General features: G+C 40.6%; 1 long non-coding RNA gene across 1 annotated transcript; it reads right to left on the reverse strand.

Annotated features, from left to right (window-relative positions):
- Positions 1-2: 2 nt before the first annotated feature.
- 4930422I22Rik lies at positions 3-19198 on the reverse strand. Its single transcript, XR_001779644.2, has 3 exons — positions 18947-19198; positions 10492-10574; positions 3-92 (listed from the first exon to the last, which is right to left on the reverse strand). It is a non-coding gene; the product is annotated as an RIKEN cDNA 4930422I22 gene (long non-coding RNA).
- Between the last annotated feature and the right edge of the window lie 3434 nt (positions 19199-22632).

The raw sequence follows: 22632 nt of genomic DNA on the forward strand, positions 1-22632 counted from the left end.
ATGACGTCTGTGTTTTGCTTCAGATGGACTCCAAGCACTGAAAAAGTGCCTGTATCTTAGCCTTAGACCTCCTGGTACCTCTCTGGATCTTCCTGTGGGACACAACAGTTAGAACTCAATTTTCTTTCTAGTTTGTAGAAGTATGTTTTTTAACTTTGCATTCTACTGAAATATAATGTACAGCAAAATGAATGACCTGTGAGCGTGGAACTCTGGGGCTGCGCATGCGCCTGTGCAAGCCCTGTCCAAGGATGATAGTCTTAGCTCCCCACATTGCTCTCTAATGCCACCTCCCAATTCTGTTAGTCAAAGCAGGGTATTCACATTTGTATCTCTTTACAAATCTACTCATTGAGGACTGTTGGACCCTGCAGTCCACGATGCTGGGAGTATTTGCACCTTGGACATTGCAAACCACTTCCGTGTTTCTATTTTGCATGGTTAGAGACACATGTATCAGTTCTTTGGTCCACTCAGTATTTTTAAAATAGTAACAACTGGTCTGACTCCCGTGACCATAGATCAATACTCCTGTTCTTCAACTTCCTCTAAGTAGAATAAGAAGCTGCCCATTCTGGCTTCTTTCTCAGCTCTTTGTCTATGGGATCCATATTGTGGCACATGTGTGTAGCTTATTCTCATTGTGTATGGATGCACTGCAATGCACTGACCCATTCTTTTTCCAATGGGCATTTGGTTGTATTATTCCAATAACACTGATATAAATGTTCGTGTGTGTGTGTGTGTGTGTGTGTGTGTGTGTGTGTGTGTGTGTGTGTTTACATACAGGTGTGAAACTGATTTGTGTGCATGGATTAAAGGTTAATAGACTTTGTCAAGACATTTTCTAAAGTAGCCATGACTATTTATTCTCATACTAGAAAAGTCTCATAGACTCATTCCCGTCTTCTGAGCATGGGGGAAACCACAGAAGACAGTCATTGTGAAGTTGCTCAAAGTGTCAGGCAATGAGTAGAAAATTGGGGGCATCCTTGCTAGGTTGGACACCCCTAATCTATGCTCCCTCATTAATGATAAAAGTAATAGTTCTTTGGTGGGAATGTGTCATCTGCCAAGAGCTCTGTAATAGACTCTGCATTTATTTTCTCACTTCTTCCCACACATCCCTGTGAAATAGAAACCACAATTATGCCTATTTTTCAGGAAAGACCATGAAGGCTTAGAGAAGGCAACTTGCCCATGACTCAAATGGTTAGTGATTGCCAGAAGTGAGACTCAGACCTTGAGCAAAGCCCAAAGTTCATCAAGTTGGCTTCCTGATAATATACCACCCTATTAATTTGCCATCCTTTTATAATTACTGTTTTGTTCGTGACTGTTGTATACTGAAACTCTTTGAGAGCATCGCTTCTTATTTGCCTCTATATCCTTACTACATAGTGGTTAGTACAGAATTGGCACACAGTAGGTAATAGCTAAGAGTGCTAGATTTACTGAGTGTTTTCTAAATCTTAACATATTCTAAATGCTTAACACAGAACAACCTGGTTAACTATCACGAGTCTGGCTTTCAATCACAGAAAGCATGGTCTGGACTAATTTAGGGCCACACAGGAAGTAGGTAAGGGGATTAATTATGACTGGTTCCAAATGACCCAGAACCTTTATGCTTTATGTCACAGTATCTAAAGTGGTTGTGATTATTTATTCTCATACAAGATAAATATGGTTGACTCATTCCCTTCTTCTGATCTTGAGAGAAACCAAGTAAGACAATCACCTAAAAGACAAACAAACAAACACCTCCACAACAACAACAACAACAACAAAACAACTTACAATGTTATTGAAGGAAACAGTTAAGAAAACAAGTATCAAAGTTTCTTTTGCATAATTTGTGGCCCATGCTAGGAACTTAGTAATTAGTATATTGTCTTGGTGATGTCAAGACCTTTGTTAGTCAGACTTGGTAGGAAAACAGAAGCCTTCCAACCCCTTCAGATAATGAAGGCATAGTACAAGAAACAGATGAATACACCAGGCACTGTGTGCTGCCATAACAAAATACAACTGCTAGAGTGGCTTAAAAGGCAGAATTCCTCAGAGTTTTGGAAGCCAAACAATATAAGACCAAGGTGCTGGTAAGTCCATTTCTTGGTGAGGACTCTTTTTTTGCACTGTAGACAACTTCTTGCTATGTTCTCATGTTGGGAAGGGGGATTAAAAAGAAAAAAAGTGGAGAGCCTGTGATCTGGTATGTTTTTCCTAGAGGACAATGGTGCTATCAGATCAAAGTTCTACTCTAGGATCATGTTTAACATGAATTATTTCCTATTCAAATACCTCCATAATGGGAATTAGGGCGTTAGAATACTGAATGTCTCAAGTCTCTGACAAATTAGGCGTATCTGGAGATTTTGATGCGTCAGGGAGGGAGGATACCCAGGGAGGGTCCCACCCTCTCAAAGCGGAAGGGGAGGATGAGGTGAAGGTCTCAGTAAGGGGGGACCAGGAGGAGGGATAGTGCTTGTGCTGTTAATTAATTAATCAATCAATTAATTAAAAGACACAGAATGTAGGGGGACATAATTCATTCTGTGGCAATTATATGTGCTACATAGGTGGGTGGGAAAGTTATCTTGTGCCATGGAAATGAGAGGTAAACCAGAGATAAGCAGCAGGAAGACACTGCTAACCTATGTAGAGGCAAAGGATGGAGACATTGCTGAGATCCAGGGATGTGTGGTAGAAGACGGAATCGAGAGAGGGACGGCAGGCTGGGGAAGGATCTGACTAGCGGGATTAAGAGCCACGGAAGTCACACGGCAGCTTGACATGACTTCTTCCATTCCATCAACTCCATTCTTTTGCCATCCTTCCACTGGCTGAATCTGCTTATGAGCAAGACTAGAAGAGAGCCTGGGAGTCTAGCATCCATTTATGAAAAGCATTGCTGGGAACCGGGAAAAAACCCAACTGAAGGCAGAAACGGAAAAGATCCTCATCACAATGGCAGACTTTGAGAAAAGGACACGATGCTAAACCTTTTGAGAAAGGGCATAAACATGATGAAAATAATAACGAGGAAATGTTAGAATCTGTATGAGAAACTGTGCAGCTTCTCACCCTTTTTCCCTCCCTCTTGGCTAAAATTTATGGTATTTCAAGGACAGAGAGGACTTGAGCGCACTTGTTCTTAATTGGGGTCATTTTCCCCCTGAGGGGAATATTTGTCAATGTCTGGGGATGGTTTTTGGTTATCAGTGGAGGAGGGTGATACTGGCATCGGGTGGGCGAGGCTAGGAAGATTATCACACAGTACATTGATTGGGCTGTGCAGGGTGGAGAGGGCCGACTGGAGAGTCATCTGTGAACAATAACAGCAGCAGCAACCATAGAGCCTTACCTGGAGACGGTCTCCCCAGGCTGCTCTTCAGGGAAACTAGAGTTTGGCAACTTTGTGACCTTCACAAGCCATTTGAATTTCCTCTTCTCCAAGAGACAACTTTTATCAGGAAGATATTAACATTTCCAGACATTCCTCTGTGTGCATCAGCTGCTGAAATGTGTCCAGACTTCTGCTCTGAATGTTTTAAAATGTTTATTTTCTTAGGATAATTTGCTTGCTTTTAAAATTTGGTTTGGTTCTGAATGTGATTATAAAGGAAGCTTTTTCTTTCCTGAATTATGTTGAATTCTGATTTAAAAATACATCCATCCTTTACTTCATGGCTTCAAGATCAAACCAGAATATTTTAAAATACATGAAATTTCATTAATCACCGAAGAATCATAGCAAGAACAAAAATGAAAAAAAAGAATCCCCATTAAACTGTTCATTCAACTAAAACAGAAATGTTTCTCCAATTTAGAGATGTAGAGGCATTCTTTTTCAAAATTTATGTTTAAGATTATACATGGCGCTGATTTGGATACATGAAATTCAAACTAACACTTAGCTATGTTTCTCAAATCTGCTCACTTCTCTGTGTCTCTCTTCATTACTGCCCTATTTTCTTTCCACGGTCTCTCCTGAAGTGATATTATTGTAGCAATCCCCTCATAAAACACTTTATTATTCATTTATGTGTGTGTCTATATGTGTGATTATTATTCACTTATGTGTATGTGTGTGCATCTATGTGTGTGTCCATTCAGGTGTGTGTCAGCAGCTACGGAGGATGAACACTGGCCCTGGGTTCCCTGGAGCTGGACTCATGTGGCTGCCTAATATGAGTGGTGGGAACTGATCTCTGGTCCTCTGCAAGAGCAGCGAGCACTCAGAACTACTGAGACATCTCTCCAGCTTAGGTGTACTAATCTTCCAATGGGGGTTTTCATACTTATTTTACTTCCTTCTAACCTAGAAAAAGAGCTGAGTTGATTAAAATTTGAGTGTAAGAATCTTTCTGGAGAAGCCAAGTTGCCAGGGATATTATGTGAACGTCTGGTTATGCTGACAAAGTGCCATAATCCAATGGCGTGTCTTCCATTCTCCCTAACCTTCTACTGCCTGTGTCCCATCACACTTGCTATACACACTTGATTCTGAGGCCATATCTTTTACCTGAGGACACCACTTGGAAAAAAGAAATGCACTCATTCTTACCCGTATGTTTTACCCAATTATAGCTTGGCAAGTAGTAGATGTTTGCCCAAGCAGTATCTTTTGAATAAATAAGAAGAAATAAATTTTATATTTTAAAAGACATTAAAATGACCACACCCATGTCACTTACAACCAATTCATTTGCCTCCAAAAAGAAGATGAGAATGCAGTGTCCCTTCCCAGGAGAGGAGCTTGTTTTTAGTCACCTCTTCCATCTCCTTCTCCTGTTACAAGGGATGGTGACTACAAACTACAGATTCCTTAAGGTTCCCATCATCCAGCAGTTGAGTGGTGCTGGCCATGTTCATGTTCCTGTGACTCATCCAAGAACTGAGAATGAAGAGAGGTCTCTACAGAGCCGTAATATTAACTAAGATAACACACACAAATTGTTATCTATAATAGCATGATTATACAAGTTATTACAATTAAATTATTTTAAAAAACATGTTCATCAAATTTTGTTTTTGACTACGAAGCTCCTTTAGACTTCAAAGCAAGGGTAGGGCCGTCTTCAAATTTGAAATGGATTTTGACAATAACTCCTCTAGAAAAGGATAAATCCTTTTGCTCAGAATCTCATTCCAAGGCTGCCCTCCAGATCGTGTGTTAAGTAGTGGAACCTAACAGAGCAGAGACAGGGGGCCAGGAACTGAACCTCAGTGAGGGAAAGACAGCAAATGAAAGGGATTGGAGCTGGCCATCATCTTGATGTTTAACAGCGTGTATTGGGATGCGCAGAAAGAAGGCACGGTCCGCTCTGCTGGCAGATGAAAACCTAAATAAGTCACGTCTGCTTAATACAGTCTGAGCATCATTTGCAGCAACGCCAAGAGCAATAAGGAGCTGAGTGGAGTGCAGGGCCACACCTGGCTCGCAGGATCTCCAAGAGTAATTTGTGACACTATTTCAAGTGATTCCAATAGAACATGCTGTTCTCCGAAGAAATTGTGATTTTTGGAACGCAGGTTAGTGTTCTTGGCAAAAGTGAAGATGAAAACTATTGGGGATATTGTAAACAACGGGGAAAGTATTAATTAGTTCATAAACAAAAGGCATAATAATTGACAACTGAACTTTTTAGTTAAAAAAGAAAACGCTTTAGTGCAGAACTGGGAAAGTAACACACAGTAAGCCAAACAAAGACTCTGAAATCAAATAAAGTATCAGATGTGTATAATGATGGATAATAAGCATTAGCATGTGACCAGTGCTTGCTGAATTAAGGATGCGGTTCTCATGGACCTAAAAGCTGGCATTGTGGTCCATACATTGGGCCTGGGCTAGCTCTGTGTGATGCTAGCTAAGTCTCCAATATGCCCCTGTTTCTTTTACTACATCTTAGGTAACTATCCCTCAGTGGCTCAAAAAAAAAAAAAAAAAAAAAAAAAAAAACTCCACATTGGAAAGTATTTTCAAAAGATCCACAGACCTTACAAATCCTTCGATAGAAGAATTTCTGAGAGAAAAGCCAACTTTCTTTTCTGGGACACATCCAGCCATAAAAATAAATCTAAAAATAACTTGGAAATACCGTATGTTGGAGAAATATAAAGCAGAACTTTTATTTTCTTTACCACCTGCTTACTCTCACAAGTAAGGATCTTTATAGTCAAATGATAGTGATGTAGTTGGTTAAAGAAAGATGAATGTCAGATCCAGTTAGGGGGGAATAGAAGCAAACAAAAGAAAGTTATGCATGATAATGAGACCCCCAAGATCAGCACAGGAAAATAGCTATTCGAATTCCTCTCCCCTCAGGTTCGTGGACTGCATTTCAATGTTGGGTTGCTTGATTTTGTGTAAAATATTGATAAGGTAATTATAATTTCTTTATGCAATGCATTTATTCATCCTATGAAAATGGAAGGGTCAGGAGGTAGGGACAAGAGGGGACATATCTATAGTAGATATCAGCTCATTGTCAGCCTCAATCCTAGGCACTCACTCCACAGGAAGTGTCTCAATGTCTGAGTCTGTCCCTTGAGCTTCTGAAGTAACTAACAGTGATAGTTGTGAAGTTTCCAACCCAGGACAAGCAGCTGCGGTGTCTACTTAATGCTTCAAAGCAGACATGGGCTCCAGGTTCTCCCAGCATCCCTCAGTTTCTACCTGATACAGGGCATGGCCTGCATCTCCTACCCTTTACCCTGAACTCTCCAGCCTAGGGACTGGGCTGCCTTTCCCCCAGAGACTCATCCAGACATTTTGGTTGGTTACCTGTGTCTTTTTGATGCTTTTGTAACCTTTGGCCTCCTGGGTGCTGTTGGTTCCCGTCTCTCCTTCTCTTCCTCTTCCCACATGGTTCAGGGTTGGGACCACTTTAGACTAACCCAGATGTGTCTGCTTCTGGCTAAGCTCTCCCATATATCTATAAAAAAACTTTCTCCTTCACCCTACCTAGAAACAGTCTCCCTTCTTCCCTTCCCTTCCCTTCCCTTCCCTTCCCTTCCCTTCCCTTCCCTTCCCTTCCCTTCCCTTCCCTTCCCTTCCCTTCCCTTCCCTTCCCTTCCCTTCCCTTTCCATTTCTTTCTTTCTTTTTTTTTTTTTTTTCATCCAACAGTGTGCAGTGGAATCTGAGAACTGCTCATTTCAGGGGCCTCATGGAAACTGGAAAAGGTTTTCTGCTCTTCTGATATTTCCTTCCTTCTGCTGCTTCATTCCATACGTCCTTTCAGGGTTCTATTTGTGAAGGACCTGTACTCCACCTACAAGAACACAATTAACTTGAAACACACCCACCAATTCTTCCCTATTTTCTTACCCTTGGACCTGTTTAAATCTCACAGATTCCAGGGCTTCCTCCTTGTCCTAACTCCAGAGTGGAATCTGGGTTGAGTGATTACTAATTGAGTGATTCTTTGAAACACAGACTCTAACAATATCAAGCTATGATTTCCCAGCATCGTATGATAGTCTTGCCCTGATCTGCCTTGCATTGCTCTGGCTGATACTGATCATCTTCTGCTGTCTTCAACTTGAATCTTTGCCTCAGATGTGCCTGTGGAAGAAATCATGGCAGCCTACAGTGTTAAGTTTTCAACGTTTCTCTTAGGATGGTAAAGTGGTACTTATTGTTCCCAAGGTTTGAATTCCATCCCTTCACCGGCCATTTCTGGCACCCCCATCCTTCTTCCTTCATACTGTTTGAAGCCTGCACAATACAAAGACAATTTGTATGAAGCCACCTTCTCTGGCTTGGGTAACTGTTCCCCCCAATGGCCCATATGCTAAAGACCTAGTCACCAGCCTGTGGGAGGTAGTGGGACCTTTAAGAAGTAGGGCCTCATGGGAGATCTTCTGATCATTAGGGATATATAGTCAGAGGGGACTGTAAGTGCCAATGTCTTTCTTTCTCTCTCACTCTCCACCATGAAGGAATCAGGCTCAATTGTCTCAATATTTCTCAAATTATTTTTCAATATTGAAAACAGTAATCAGTTTTGTTACAGTACCAGAAGGCTAACTTGCTGCTGTCACTATAGGTGATCACAAAACAGGTTCTTGTGGATAAAAACAGCAACAAACAGCATTCAGTTTGTCAAAGTCAAATGTAGGATTTGGGGTAATGGGTAGAAATATTCTTGACATAATATAAAATTTTAGCAACCAACAAAGGAGCCATGCCTACACACTGAAGACCACATAAAATGAATAGAATCTGAGAGCTGTGCCTTTGGCTGACAAATTCTGTTTACTTCCCAATTTTCAAGTATCTGCCAGATCTTGACATGAGGCAAATAATCCAAGAGGTATGATGGCCTCCGTGTGGGAAAAGGATGAGGAGCTAAACCCAGCAAACATGGGTGATTCATTAGCTCTGACCATCGTGTAGACGTTGCCATCTGTGGGGGTGGGGTGGCAGTGGGTAGGGCAGGGCTAAAGGGGGCTCAGTGCTGAGAGCCTTAAAGAGCTAAAATAAAAGTCCCTGGGCTAAGGCATTCCCGGTTAGGGAAGGAAACACTGTTTTAATAGTGCTTATCAGAAGCCGGGCATGGTGGCACTCGCCTTTAATCTCAGCACTCAGGAGGCAGAGGCAGGCAGATTTCTGAGTTCGAGGTCAGCCTGGTCTACAAAGTGAGTTGCCAGGGCTATACAGAGAAACCCTGTCTCGAAAAATCAAAATAACAACAACAACAAAACAAAACAAAAAACCCAAGAAGCAATATTTATAAATAACTAGAATTTTCATTTCTAATGGAAGTAAAATATATATTAAGAAAACAATGAATTTGAAACATGGCTTTTGAAACAGGATCTCCTATTGTCCCAGGACTTGCCAAGAAAGCTATACTGGCTGAAACAACTTTAAACTGCATAGAAAGAAAAACATGGCATATGGAAATTAGGCACAGTTAAATCAATGCATTGAAGGAATATTCAGCTATTCTTTTTAAAAAGGGTTTAACTTTTCAGTGGAAGGAATTGCTTAAGGAATAATTCCATGATTGTTTGTTTGTTTGCTTGTTTGCTTGTTTTGTTGTTTTCAAGATAAGGTTCCCCTGTGCAGCCCTGGCTGTCCTCACTCTCTAGATCGGGCTAGCCTCAAACTCAGAGATCCACCTACTTCAACCTGGCTCACACTGGGACAAAAGACATGTGCCACCACCACCCAGCAGAAACCATTTCTAAAAGAATAGAAAGGGGGGTAAAAAAACAAGATAAGACAATACATTTTAAAAAATTATAAGAAACAAAAATCAAGAAGTTAACATTTTAAACGTGTGTGTGTGTGTGTGTGTGTGTGTGTGTGTGTGTGTGTGTGTTTGGTTTTTTCGAGACAGGGTTTCTCTGTGTAGCCCTGGCTGTCCTGCAACTCACTCTGTAGACCAGGCTGGCATTGAACTCAGAAGTCCACCTGCCTCTGCCTCCCAAGTGCTGGGAGTAAAACCACTGCCCGGCTAATTTTAATTTTTTTATTTTGTGTATATGTGTGTCTGTGTGGTTTGTGCATGTGAATGTGGGTGCTTGTGGAGGGCAGAGGCATCAGATTCCACTAGAGATGGTGTTGGAGATGGCTGTGCCACCTGACATGTGAGTTGCGTTTCAAAATCAGGTCTTTTGAAAGAGCAGTACCTGCTCTTAACTGCTGAGCCATAGCTACAGTCCCAAGTTGATTTTGTTTTTGTAAAAAAAATAAATAAATAAAATAAAAATAATAATAATAATAATAATAATAACAAATTTATAAACTTGCAATCAGGACAAAAGAGAGAAAAACCATTTGTAATGTTCTAATTGAAGGACTGAGAAGGACAGCACTACTGATCCCTCAGCAACTAAAAGAACAAATAAGAAGATATTATTGAACTTTGCAGGGAAACATTTGACAACCCACTGTAAGAGAACAAATTCCTTTCAAATAATAGCTTCTCATATTTACAAAAAAGGAAATAGAACTATAACTATTGAAATTAATAAAATTTTGTTTAATGGATATAATATCAATAAAAATGATTTTATGTGCCAACAGTACATAAGTGGGAAATGGATAAAACATTTCATAGCAAGATCAAAATAATCACACATCTGCAATTAAATTAATGAAACATGTGAAAGATTACAATGAGATTATGATATATTACTGAGATGAATTATGAGAAGTAGAGAGGTAGAGACACATGCTACACCCATGGACACCTCCCTTGATTTTATATTTAAAAAACATTGTGGTTTCCATTCATTTTAAATTGTTTTGTAGATTCATAGGAAACCCTGAAAGCCTCTGCATATTTTGTAATAAAAACCAGTGCACTAATTCTAAAGCTCTGCTGAAATTTCCATGTCTACAAGAGCCAAAGCAATGGTTTATGGTAAAAGAAGCTGTAACGTAGCGCCGAAATAGCATAATTAAGACAGAGTGTACCGGAATGGGACGAGACAAGCAGCCCCATGACGCAGAATAGAGGCCAGAAGCGTACCCATTTATAGGAGGTCACCTTGGTCACAGGGCTATTCCAACCGCAGCTCAGCGAACAGATGGTGTCTGGAGGTGGGAACCACACTGTAAAGTGAACAGGGAATTCAATATAAACCTCTGTGAACAGAGTAAAACGTTACTAGGCACTAAAAGAGGAAACAGAGAACCTTAGGGTGTAGCAAGTGCAGAAAGCATCTGGCTGCGGGATCAAAGAGAAAAGCAGAGAAAGTGAGAAAAAAGGCTTCAGGGGCCAAGGTTGAGCTGGGGCTGCAGTTATGGTCTTGGAAGAGGAGGAGGCCTGCAGTACAGAGTCCTAGGTCTCCAGGGAGAAGACTGCTCAAGTGGCACTCACAAAAATCCATTCAGAAGACCCTGCCTAGGCAGGGGCAAGGACAGGGGGCAGGAGTGGAGTCGGGGTCAGGAGCAAGGGTGGGTCGGCTAGGGTCGGGGTCAGGGATGGAGTCGGAGTTGGGGGCAGAGGTAGGAGCAGGGGCAGGGGCAGGGGCAGGGGCAGGGGCAGGGGCAGGGGCAGGGGCAGGGGCAGGGGCAGGGGCAGGGGCAGAGGCGAGAATCAAACAAGTAATCAGGGGAGAAGCAAGGCCTCTGCCTTCATCATTTAAATCTCTGCCTTAGCTACCCTTATTTGTGGACTCTAAGAGTAAGTCAGCCAAGACTGTAGGAAAAAATAGAAAGTCCCCAACGTAGCAGCAGAAAGCTGGAGGGGGGGGGGTGGTCAGAGCTCAAAAATCAATAACTTAGTATGGGCATATGTAATCTTTCCAATAAGTGGCAGAACATTTTTCAAGTTCTTAAAAAAATGGACTTTAACCGCTACTTCAAATCACGTATAAAAATTAATTCAAGATGGACCATAGACGTAAGAAATTAAACGTCTAAAAGACAATAGGATATCTTTATCACTTTGGGCTAAAGATTTTCTTATACAGATAGAAGAGTATTCATTTGGTAAGAAGTAATTGGTTAACTACTAAAAGTGCGAAAAGACAAGTGGTGGACCAGGAGAAATATTTTTAAAACATATAAGTGATGGAAGGAAAGGAATTGAATTGTAAACATGACAAAAGGAGAGAGTTTTAAAACGTCGCTGATCTATAGGCGATTTATGACATGGATACTGTCAGTCTTTGATTAAGTTAGAACTCAAGTCAAAGGACTTACAGATAAAGTTTGGTATAGATAAAGAAGACCTTCAAATCATTGAGAAGAGTGGAGTATAATCTAAAAAATGGAAAATTCTTAAAAATAGAGTTGACAAGAAAACTATCAAAAAGCATAAAGACCCGCACATTGTTAACCACTGTACAGCTAGCTACAAGTCACAGTGAGGTAGGTTGACTTACCACTGGGTTGACTTCACTGACTGATAAGGTAAGGGCTGGTTAACCTCTGGAATGACCAAAGCCCTTACACTTATGGAGAGTGTCAACTGAAACAGTCACTGTGGACAACTGATATGCTAAGAAAAAAAGCTGAATGCTAGCATACCCCACAGCACAGCTTTCATTCTCCACTACATAACTAATAGAAATTAGTGCTTTTTATAGGAATACTTAGAGTGATGTTATTTGTAAATGGATAAGCCCTGTATGATGGTACAAGCCCAGATTTTCCAAGCTTATATGACCAGACCTTGTAGAAAAACCAACCAAACAAATAAGGGATCAAGTATTTGTTCTGGGGAAATAAGAGAGGTCTGGAGGTCACTGCATAAATCAGCAAGCCCCGCCCATCATGGCCTCAAAGATCTCTTCAGAACAGAGTCTCAGGTTGCACTGTGCAAACAACGCTATCCAGAAATCTTTCTTCAAGTCCATTTTCCCATGTTCGATCACCGAGGGACACAGACTCTGCGTCTGTGGTACCAGAGGGTCCACCTGTTAATTGCTCAAGCTGGTGGGACCCTCCCTTGCCATTTTCCTTATGATTATGATTTTGTAGGCATCTAATGTATAAGGGTTGTAAAGCTATAGAAGCTTCCCCAAGGGATTTGAGAGGAAACTCTGGGAGGTCATACAGAGTGAGGCAGGGCTGGAGTCTCTGCTGGCATCCTCTGAGAAAGCTATGGATGAGTGATATGAAAACAGTGGTCTTTGACCATCAGTAAAGCTGAGTTTCACACTTAGAAGTAACCAAACGTTAAAATCCGTGTTAGCAAGCTAATACCGAACAGAGACTACCTTAGTTTCACTTTTGCTCATTGTAGCTCATCATAGATTGATTCTTTTTTAACCTTGGATTATTTGAATCAAACTAAATCTCCTGAAATGGGCACTGAACTGAGATTTTTTTGCAACCTAAATTTTATTTATTTATTTTTGAAGGATTTAATAAAATTATTAGACCAGTAGAGTACAGGAGAGCTTTTGGTTTTAAAGCCACTAGTAAATCCTGTTGTCAACAAGTAGTGCATACTAAATAATACTGAAGTTTGTCTCTATGTAATCAGAATCAACGATGTTCAGTGGTGACAAGCTTGGCACAGGCATAGAATGTATAATTTTGGAATTCTACAACACATTTAGAAACTTCCAACCTGGAGCGAAGATGCTTTTTATAGGATTCCAATTTTTATTTGGGAAAATTATATTTGCTCCAGGACAGATTCAAATTTTTAGTGATTTTGTAGTATTAAGAGTGGGTGAGCCAGGTGTGGTGGCACATGCCTTTAAATCCAGCACTTGGGAGGCAGAGGCAGGTGAATTTCTGAGTTCAAGGCCAACCTTGTCTACAGAGTGAGTTTTAGGACAGCTAGGGCTACACAGAGAAACCCTGTCTCAAAAAACAAAAAACAAAACAAAACACACAAAAAAAGAGTGGATGAAAATTGCAGATAAATTTAGATATGAATGTTTTTACATGGAAATAATATCTCATTATATTAATATATGACATATAACATTATATAACATATAATATTACATAATATGTGATATATGATATGTAATATATAATATAGCAATGATATAGAATATGTATACATGCATTATATAAAATATCTATGTTTAATATAGCACATATGATATCATTATAATTTATAATATATAATGTATTACATAATGTGTACTATATTTTATATATAGTATATTATATAATATATTTATTATTTATATATTATATAATAGTATTTATGCATTTATATCATTTATTATATAACACATATATAATATTTTTAATTTATAAATATAACACACTATATATGATATATAATATATAATTATATATTGTATACACTGTACATAGTATATATAATATATACTATATTTAAATATGTATTTTAACTAAATATAAGTTATTTCAAGAAAATAGGTTGAACATGCCATTGATTTCAAATATGTTGACACTGAAATTCAACTTTATACAAAGTCCAGAAAAACATACTTCAAAAGTAAAAGCTGAGGCCAGGGGGGGAACGGCTCAGTTGAGAAATTGCTGTGCAAGAATGAGAATCCTATTTCAACCCCAGGGTAGGCTAAAAGCCCACAGGACAGCATTGCTGCTAATCCAGCAGTGGGGAAGCAGAGCTAGGATGGTCCTTTGGGCATCTCCTCAGCCTGTCTAACCAAATCTGTGAGCTTTAAGAAGGCACTTGGTATTGACCTCTGTACTACATATGCATATGCGTACATATGCAAATACATGTTTAGTGATGTATAGGTACATGCATATGCACACATTCCGTGAATAAAGTGAAAGCAGTATAAAACTGAAAATTAAATTCCCAAGGGAAACATTACCAGCAACACTGTTAGCTATAGACATCACTAGAAGGTATATTAAAATACACAAATACATACACAAAGAACTATTATGTCAGTTTCCTTAGTGATTATGTCTTGAAGGTTTTTCCACAGTTTTTTAAGAGTGCTTCACTGAACCATTCACTTTAAGTGCCTTTGACCTGTTCATAATCACTGTTTTGGAGGTCTTGTCTTGTGCTTTGGCTGGGCTGCTTTTCGTGGGGTCTATTGCAAGAGGGTTTCTGGCTGCCAGGGGAGGCATATTGCTTTGGCTGCCCGTGTTTGTGGTTTTGTTCTGGGATCTAGACATCTGGAGTTAGGATGTCTGAAGTGTTTCTTGGTATCAATTATCTGTTCTCCTAGGCAAGTGTGGCAGTTTTTTGAGTTTTAGTGTGCAAAATACATCCATCTCGATATATAGCAGAGAAACTTGGCATTTGCATTTAGGATTTGGGGAGGGAAACCTCCCTTGAGGGGCAGTGAGATGGCTCAGCAGGTAAAGGCACTTGCTATTAAGCGTGGTGACCTGAGTTCAATCCCCAGGACTCACACAATAGAAAGAAGAACTGGTACCTGTAAATTTTCTTACGGTTTTAACACGACTGTAGTGGTATACTGGTACATGTGTGCACACACATGCACATATACTAACACAGAAACACTCACAAATAAATATGTAAAGGCAAGTGCATAAAACTTTCCCTTAAGAATCTTAAGCATAACTGAATGCTGTCATGTGGATCTTCCATCATCTGAATCACCTGAAAGTATACAAGTCTCAAAGTTAATATCAGAGTTTGATCCTGGCCAATACTACCCATGGAGAACATCCAGGACTGAAAAAATTCACAGGAATTCTAAAAAATCCCATGCCCTTGCTAAACGTGAACTCAGAAGTCAATGGTCGAGCTACAATCTCCAGACACAGTAGCCCCAGAACATGAGAACAGTCATGGGGGGGAATGAAAAATGAAAACACTTAAGAAGTTCACCAGTAGTCTCAATTACTCTGGACCCTCTCAGATCTCTCAAACACTGGACTACCAACCAGGCTGCATACATCAGCTGATATAAGGCCCCCAACACACACACAGTAGAGGATTGCCGGGTCTGTGTTTATTCAGAGATGATGCACCTAACCCTCAAGAGACTGGAGGCCCCAGGGAGTTTAGAAATCAAGTAGTGTGGAGGGTGGAGCACATCCATGTGGAGACAGGGAGGTGGGGAGGTGTGGTATGTGTAACAGCAGGAGGTTGGATGGAGGGGATAAAATATGGAGGGAGTGTAAATTAAAAACAAACAAACAAAAAAAGAAGTTCAAAGACATAAGACATTCACTACTGACAAGTACATCCCTCACAAAATACTGATGACATCCTTAGAGCCTTAGAGCATTAGAAAAAGACACCATTAGGAAGCAGGCCAGCATATATGAGTACGAACAGAAGTGAATATTATGTAAGAATCTAACATACATGACACTAACCAGACGTAGACAACTGGTGAATAAGGAAGTTGATCTTATATAAGTTGAGAAGATAACTGTTGATAACCTAATGGGAGAAAGGGAGCCATGGGGAAATACGGATCAATGGCTACCAAGTTCTAGTTAAAATTAGGACGTTCTGGTATGCTACTATTGATGATCCATAACACATTCTCAAAACACATCCACTAATACCCTGGCTCTATACTCTTTCCATCCCAGCTTCCTCAAGTTCCCCTGGCCTTGTGTGTGGGAGTTGTTAATAATGGGTTTTTAAGAATGTGAATGGAAAACAGCCACCAGAAAGGCCATCTTGGTGATAACCAAGGGCAGAGGTGGGCAGAAAACCTTGATTTGCTACAGTGTCCCGTGGCTTTTACTCCTTCCTTTGGTTAACATCCATCTAAGTATTCCTCAGCCCCCCCCCCCGCCCCCCCCCCCCAGGAGTGTAACACTCATCCTTTTCTGCCTTGCACTTTGTCTTCTTGATTTGCATCCATTGTGTTATTCCCAACCTTGTTTCTTCCCCATGCCTTCTCGCCATTGTCACAACAACAACAAAACATCCCAAAGTCCTGTAATAAATACTAAGGGATTCATCCTTTTCTTTTAAGCACATAAATTAAGTGCTTCCTAACAGTTACATAATTATCCCAATACATGAAAGATTCCCATAATAAAATTATCCACCTAATTTATCTATATATGTACAGATAGATATGGAGCATGAAAGCAGAAAGATGACTGTGAGTGGGAAAGGAGAAGCCTAAAGGGAGAGAGGGGGTGGGAACAAGAGAGGGTAAGAGACACACACATCCGGAAGGCAGAAGGAGATGCTATTTGGCAGAGGGGGGAGGGGGGAGGGGAAGGGGAGAAAGAGGAGGGGGACAGCAGGAAGGAAAGGAGGGATAGGGGTGACTGAGAACACAATGCAATGGCATGTATGAATGAAGATGTTACCTTTGCTTTGCAAATGAACCAGTAAATAAATAAATGAATCGGAAACTTGTGCATGTAAGTTGTAGCCAGAAGGGACAACCTTAGAAGATGGCCTTCCTTGTAGGTTTCATACTCTTGCTCTGTTTCCTAAACAGGGTTTACTTACCACCTCAATGAGCAATTATCTTTCAAGCATAGTGACTTTCTGACTGCTCAGAATTATTTATAAAGCTAGGTTACAGGTCAAATAAAACCTTCCACAAACCAACCCCACCACGGTTCATTTGTTAGCATGGTGCAGAACGCTGACTCTTTGAAAGGGGATAAAAGGCCCAGGAAATAAGAATAACTCCATTTATTCCCTTCGTAATCTTATCAATGGGTGGCGTCAGATGAAAGGAAGGCTAATATTTTTAAGAATTGAAACATTATGCTCTGACTCACACAAGGAAATCATCTCGGACATAATTGGGAACTCAGAAATATCTTCTCTCTGTGTGTTTTACCTTCTCTTGCAAACAGTTTTCCCCATGCCCTCCACCTCACAGGTGATCACCCTCCCACCTTCTTCCTACCCTGTAGACACACAGCTGGGCCTAAAAACTGTTTCCATCTTGTGACTCTTTTTGCCTTTAGTTGATTACTTTTTTTTTTTTTTTAAATCTAGAATCAAGAAATGAAACAGAAGGCCTTACAAAGAGAAATGAATACTTGATTAATTACAATTAGTTGTGGTTAGAATGAGGATGGGCTCATATATGTGCATGCTTGCTCCCTAATTGGTAGATCCTATTTAGGAAGGATGAGGAGGTGTAGCACTGTTGGAAAAGGTGCGACACTGGGGGTGGGCATTGAGGTTTCAAAAGCCCATGCCATTCCCAGTTTGTTTGCTCTCTCTCTCTCTCTCTCTCTCTCTCTCTCTCTCTCTCTCTCTCTCTCGCACGCGTGCACTCTCTCCCTTGCTCTCTCTCTCTCTCACTCTCTCTCTCAATCTCTTTCACTCTCTCTCTGGCTCTCTCTTTTTCTCTCTCTCTCACTCTCTCTCTCTCCCCCTCCCTCCCTCCCCCCTCCTCTCTCTCTCTTTCCTGCTCTCACTCTCTCACGCCCACACTCTCTCTCTTGTTCTCTCTCTCTTACTTTTTCTCCCTCTTGCTCTCTCTCTCTCTCTCTCTTGCCCTCTCCCCCACTCGCCTAGTTCTCTCTTGCTCACTCTCTTGCTCTCAGCTATTGCTCTAGCGCCATGCCCGCCTGCTGCCATGCTCCCCATCATGATGGTTCCCCGGACTCTCGCACACTCTGGGACTGAATCAAGCCCCAAATTAAACACTTTCTTTTATAAGTTGCCTTGGTCACGGCATGTTGTCATGACAATAGACAAGATTCAAACAAACAGATTTCTGGTTTTGTCCCATGGTAGGGTAGAGGAATGTATTTGATGGCAAGGAGTCTTTTCCACATTGCTAAATCACATTATCTTCCTACCTAGTTACACAGAAGAGAAACCATAACTTGTTGATACAACAAGTAAATATAAAATGTATGCATAGTCACTGCACAGGCAACTATAATTAGATTTCAGGAACATCTTGATCGTTATAATAAAATAATGAATTAGATTATGATTAAAAGAGTGAAGATTAAAAGAGTGGCTGAAATTTGGTTTTTATAATCACAGTCGAATTAATAATTTTTTTAAAAAATACATTACATTTAAATTACTTTAAAAGTTATAATGGAGTGAATATTTGTCTCCAAATGTAAAAAACATGATTGTATTGTGATTTTTAAAAAGCCTGTAATCTTAATAAAAGTTGGCAAAGGAAAGACACTAGGCCACGAATGTGTAATTGGAACACAACTTGCTTGTTTTTGGTACGGATGTAGCACAATTGGTTTCTCAGTAATTGTCGAGAGGGAATAGGGGTCTGTTGATTGGATTGGGCCCGTTGTTGATCTGTCTTAGTGTGTCCTGTGAGCTGAAAATTCTTTGTATGTTTTAAATGGCTGGCAGAAGAACAAAGAAAAACAATTATTTGCTACACATGACAGTGTATGGAATTCACATTTCAATGCCCAAACGGAAAGTCTTATTGGAACACCCGTACCCCAGTGCTTATGAGTTCTCTACAGCTGCTTTCGTGCTACAGTGGCAGAGCTGATTGGCCACAAAGACAATTTGTCCTAAAATGAAGGAAGCAATCACTTCTTGGTCCTCGACAGAAAAGCTAAGTATGGGTCAAGAGTTTGATAAAATAAACTAGAGTAAAACCTACCAAATTTGAAGGATTCTTTCTGAAGATGTGCCTCAATCTGGCAAAGCTGGTTTCCATGGGGCTCCAGAGCAATCTATTTCAGCTCTCAACAGCTCATACTGGATGGAGAGCAATCTTTTTCAGCTCTCGGCGTCTCAAATTGGCTCCAGAGCAATCGATTTCAACTTTCAGCGTCTCAAGCTGGATCTAGAGCAATCGATTTCAACTCTCAGGCTTCTCAACCTGAATCAACACGAAAGGTTTCGGGACAGTTTTCAGAAACAGGATTCACAGTGCTATCTTCTCCCTTCAGACCTAACTTAATATAATCTTCTATTCATTTCAGAAATGGCTCCCACGTTCTGTTCATTGCTTCATTAACGACCTAGGAGCCCAAGGAACAGGCAACGGAAAGGAATTAGCTGGTGTTACCCTTGAGTTGTGGATAGTCAGGTGGGAAAAGCAGACTCACGAGCAATATTTTGATAGAAACTTTCTCCTAATGTATTTCAAAAATATATCTATATAAATTTTCCTGCTCTCAAATCTGTCTTTCTCTTGGGTTTAGAATTCTCTAACTCATGGTCACACACCACCTCCTAGCTTTAAGTCTAGAGATCGTTGCCCTCGTCATTTCAAAAGTTCTGTATGAGTTTCTGCGTCCTTCTACACACGGTGCCTGTCAAATAGTTTGCTTTCCTAATGTTTGCCGTTGAAGAATGATTTGAAACTTCCTACTCGCTCTTCGGATTCTAAGTTCCCGACCGTTCTTTCCACTGCTTTTCCTGTCTTGCGCTGATTTCTCAAAGAGGATTCATCCCCCTGAACATTTAAATCACCGTGTGCATCAGGTATCAATTGTATATAGCTTCTTGGTTAGGGGTGGACTCCGTGTCCACTTCTGTGATTGGCTGAGCGCAGGGAGGGCTTCGTTCTTAAGCTAGCGTTGAAATGGAAAGCCAGGTTTCCTGATGGAACCAGGAGGGCAAAGACAAGCCATTTTACAGCTGCGCAGACCACTTCGTGCCTTCTAAGAAGTTAAAACTCTGACTTCTTAGCGAAATGAGCCACTTTTCTCCCACAAACGAGTTGGAGTCGGGATCTTTCCCATAAACCAGGTAGTATAGGTAGTATAGGATTCAGGTAGTATAGACCTCATTAAAAACGCTGACCGTTAACTCTGTTGAGAGGAACAAGTGGTGTTTGCTTAAATAGCAACGTTGATGACAAAGTGTCTTTTTTGTAGACAACAGTTGACTGGTTTCCTTTCCCAGTCAACAAAATTTTAGGAGGTTTTCAAACCCCCCCCCCCTTTAGAAAAATCTACAGTACCCTTCTTATCATAACAATCATATTATTTTTCTGCATGTATTTCAGTGGCATCACTTTAAAAAAGTTTTTAACATGTATTGGTTAAAATTAATGAATCAGTTGATCCTTGAGAGGCATGCTCAATGTAAATAATGCATTGCACATACTTCTGCCTGGAGATTCTTCTCTTACACTTCTGACTATGATTGCACCATGTTTTCTTGTACCACATTTCCGAATAGCATGTATGGCAGGAAAAACAATAGAAATGGAGCAATAGAGAATAGAGGGACCTATCAAAGCAGGGTGTGTGCTGTTATATTTTGTAGTTTTTGCTTCTAACCAGCTGTATGTCTGCTACTGCTGACTCTCAGTTGTGGTCCGGCTACCAATATAACATCAACTGAGGTCTTCAGTTCATTTTTCATAGATCATCCTATGTGGCTTTATGACTCATACATAAATCTAGACTCGAGGAGAAATGCTTGCTTTGCAACTTACGATGGAAGCAGGGATGCTTTTTTTAATTATCACTTGAATAGGACTTACATCAGAGACCAAGGATTTTTTCTGCAAGTTATGGTTGTTACCACCCTTTTGTCAGCCCATAGTAGAGGAAGCATTACTAAACAATACACATATATTTCATCTGGGAAGACAAATTAGATTCTTTTTATTCTATTTTTAAAGGAATGTCAAAGGTAGGAAGCAGTCAGTTCATGCTTGATTAAATGGAGGAAGTTACACACATCTCCAAACATTAGGGGTCAGTCAATTGTCTGCTACAAGGCCTTAAGAAATCCTGACTTTGTAAATCGGCAAGTACACCATCCCTCTGATCCCAGACGAAGGTAATGAGAGAGCAAGTTCTCAGTAGCCCCCACTGTCTCATCCCAAACTTGGTTTGTGATGATAGCCATTGCATTGATCTAATACCCCAAAGAGCAGGAGAAAAAAAATCCTTGTAAAATGAGAGTATGTCTCATTACATAATATTCTTACTTGACCCCGTACGCCATGACTTTCCATTTTATTTATAATAAAATTTAAGGTGGGGCTGAAGAGACTCCTCAACAGTACAGTACCTGCTTTCTTCATATATGTGAGGCCCTGTGTTTGATCCTCGTAGACCAAAAAGTAAGTAAATAAATAATTTGAACTCGTTACATTTCTGCATGTGTGATGTGACACCTTCACTCTATACAACATTGTCAGTATGACCTTAATGACTATTTTCCAGCTGCTCTGTTTTTTGCTTTGTTTTGTTTTTTGTTTTTTTCCTGGATCCCTGGTAGAAACATCCCAGGATGTAGTTTGCACTCTGTGTGTTAAATGATTGAGTGAATGGCTTGGAACAGCTGCTATCAAACTTGCTTGCGCATCTGAATCATGAGGCGATGGAGGCACCAGGGTGTAAGCATCAGAGGCACCTCTGTGGAGTTGCTGATTTAGCTTCTGCTACAGTGACATTGTTCTCATCCCGCTTTCAGTTGCATCTAATATGCGGATTGACTTGGAGGAAAAAACAATTGTTAACAAGCTATGGAAGAGGCAAGGTCCACCCTTCTAGGTCCTCAGCATCATGGGCTGTCACCAGCATACCACAGATGGCTTCTCAAGAAGTCACTCTCCCGTTAGTGATATACGATCCTTTTTTTAAATTCAAAATCATTTATTTCATTATATTTTATTATATTTTCTTTATTTACACTTCAAATGCTATCCCGAAAGTTCCCTATACCCCCCCCCCCCGCCCCTGCCCTACTCCCAGTTCTTGGCCCTGGCGTTCCCCTGTACTGGGGCATATAAAGTTTGCAAGACCAAGGGGCCTCTTCCCAGTGATCTGCTACATATGCAGCTAGAGACAGGAGCTCTGGGGTTACTGGTTAGTTCATATTGTTGTTTCACCTGTAGCTGTCTTTAGATGCACCAGAAGAGGGCATCAGATCTCATTACTGATGATTGTGAGCCACCACGTGGTTGCTGGGAATTGAACTCAGGACCTTTGGAAGAGCAGTCAGTTCTCTTAACCGCTGAGCCATCTCTCCAGCCCCGTGATGTAAGATCGTGACTGGTACTGGCAGTTAGGACAACATGAAAGCCTGGTTGAATTTTGTTCCCTTTGCGTTGATAAACACCACGGCGATTCCTGGACATTTCAATCATGGTGCGGAAGGGCCTTTTGAGTCTGTTGTGTTGACCGTGCTTTGCTGATTAAAAAGACCCAGGAAACAGTCAAAGGTAGCAACATCCTGGCTGTGTGACCACTGCAAACAAAGCCGGGCACCCAGGCAGCTCCGGAGTTCAAAGCTTATTTAGTCTGGGAACACTTATTAAAGAAAATGTCATTTGTGTTCAGAATAATAACTTGTAAATCTTCCAGAGCTATTTTTCAC

This window comes from Mus musculus, chromosome 10, assembly GCF_000001635.26.
Source record: "Mus musculus strain C57BL/6J chromosome 10, GRCm38.p6 C57BL/6J".
Classification (NCBI taxonomy): Eukaryota; Metazoa; Chordata; class Mammalia; order Rodentia; family Muridae; genus Mus; species Mus musculus.